At 33.3% G+C, this 1,559-nt stretch overlaps 1 protein-coding gene across 1 annotated transcript in view; it reads right to left on the bottom strand.

Moving 5' to 3' along the window:
• Window positions 1-137, bottom strand: part of LOC108970567 (nucleosome assembly protein 1-like 1) — a gene marked incomplete at its 3' end in the record, with an annotated part of 2,243 nt that extends 2,106 nt beyond the window's left edge. The window contains 1 exon segment of the mRNA XM_018936026.1: window positions 7-137.
• Between the last annotated feature and the right edge of the window lie 1,422 nt (window positions 138-1,559).

Raw genomic sequence — 1,559 nt, 5'->3', positions numbered from 1 at the left:
ACTAACCTTGATTATTAAAGCTCTAAAACAATAAATGATTTTAGACAAATGTAATACTGCGCATAAGGAATTATTTCTCACTTAATTGCAAAGGACCTGCTTTAAAAAGAATTTTTAGCACCAACAGGGTGTATTCAAAACAGTATACCCAAAAGTAAAAATAGTATTGCCATATTTTTAATAATAAAAATATGAACACTCATGTAAATGTTTCCACATTTGTCTGCGTTGGGCCGCGTTTACACACGAAGCTTTTGTTAGAAATATTTTTAATGTTGAGCACTCCGTCTAAACTCTGCCTAATTTTCGTTTGCCTTTGAACACTGAGCGTTCTGTTCAATTCACATGGAACTTTGGCTTCGCTTTACTTTAGACATGTATTTTGACAGAAAAGTTCGATGTACGCATTTGTATGAGTACAAAATGATACCTCATAAAATCGGCAACTCTCATTTTTTTACGCTTTGCCAAGCAACAGTCGCCAATTTTAGTAACGAGTAGCATCGAAAGGAATAACCTTTGCTTTGTTATAATGTATGAATTGTCAAAGCGGGGAAAATTCTATGTGAATAGGCCATTACGAATAAGAACACAATACTTGTTCCTGAGCATAATCCAGCATGTCGCGACCACGCGAAACTCAATATATTGAAATAATTAACTTGGAAACTACAATTAACATTTCAACCCATTAGCCCAAGGTATCATGGAGCAGCATGATCATCACTTCTTCGTGCATTGCTTTGGTTTATGAGTTGGCCAGCAAAGTTTCTACTAAAATATTTTACAAACTTCTAAAAATGTAATTATTTTCATAGAAATATCATATWACACACAAACAAGCAAACATGAGAAATACAATATGACCGTTATTTAAATTATTAAAAACATATAACATTATAAAATATAGAAAGTAGCCATACGCTATAGAATGTATGGAGGTAACATAGAAACAAAAACAAATGTGTTTAACTTACGACGTTGCTCTGTCAATCGTGCCTTCTATTAGTTTTGAACTTAATCACGTTTCGGAAAATAAACAAAATTCATTCCAAAATGCACAAGCATTGATCATGCGAATAAAATGTTCTTCTATTCTCGAGATACTAAGTTTGTAGAGAGTTCATAAACATTTTTGAGAATTATCCTTGCAAATCACTCACCGGTTAATTACTCCACAGCGCTACCAGATATTTCTGTTAAAGTTTCTTAAGGCCCAATCGACAATTCTAACCGAAACTTTTGTGTACACGTACACGTACACGGTCGGTTACCTCTTTCTTACGCAAATTCCTTAAGAGTTACACAGTGTGTATGATTCGTTTCGGCGCTAGTTCTTTCAATCTATTAGAGTTTCAGGTAGCCGTAGCTATTTGGGATATTTACTTGTACATATAGAACCAAAGAAAAACTGCTGCTAGATAAACTTTGACATTGTGCTCCTTTCATCGGGTTTAATGAAAAAAATTTTATTTGAGAGTGATTTCTGCGTATATTTATTTTAAATTCAAAGATTTTTGTTCTGATAAGAACTAAACATCGACCTAATTGAATACCAT

This window comes from Bactrocera latifrons, unplaced genomic scaffold (genome assembly GCF_001853355.1).
Source record: "Bactrocera latifrons isolate USDA-ARS-PBARC rearing strain unplaced genomic scaffold, ASM185335v1 scaffold_300, whole genome shotgun sequence".
In the NCBI taxonomy this organism is placed as follows: domain Eukaryota; kingdom Metazoa; phylum Arthropoda; class Insecta; order Diptera; family Tephritidae; genus Bactrocera; species Bactrocera latifrons.
This window is presented reverse-complemented; position numbering and strand designations above follow the sequence as displayed.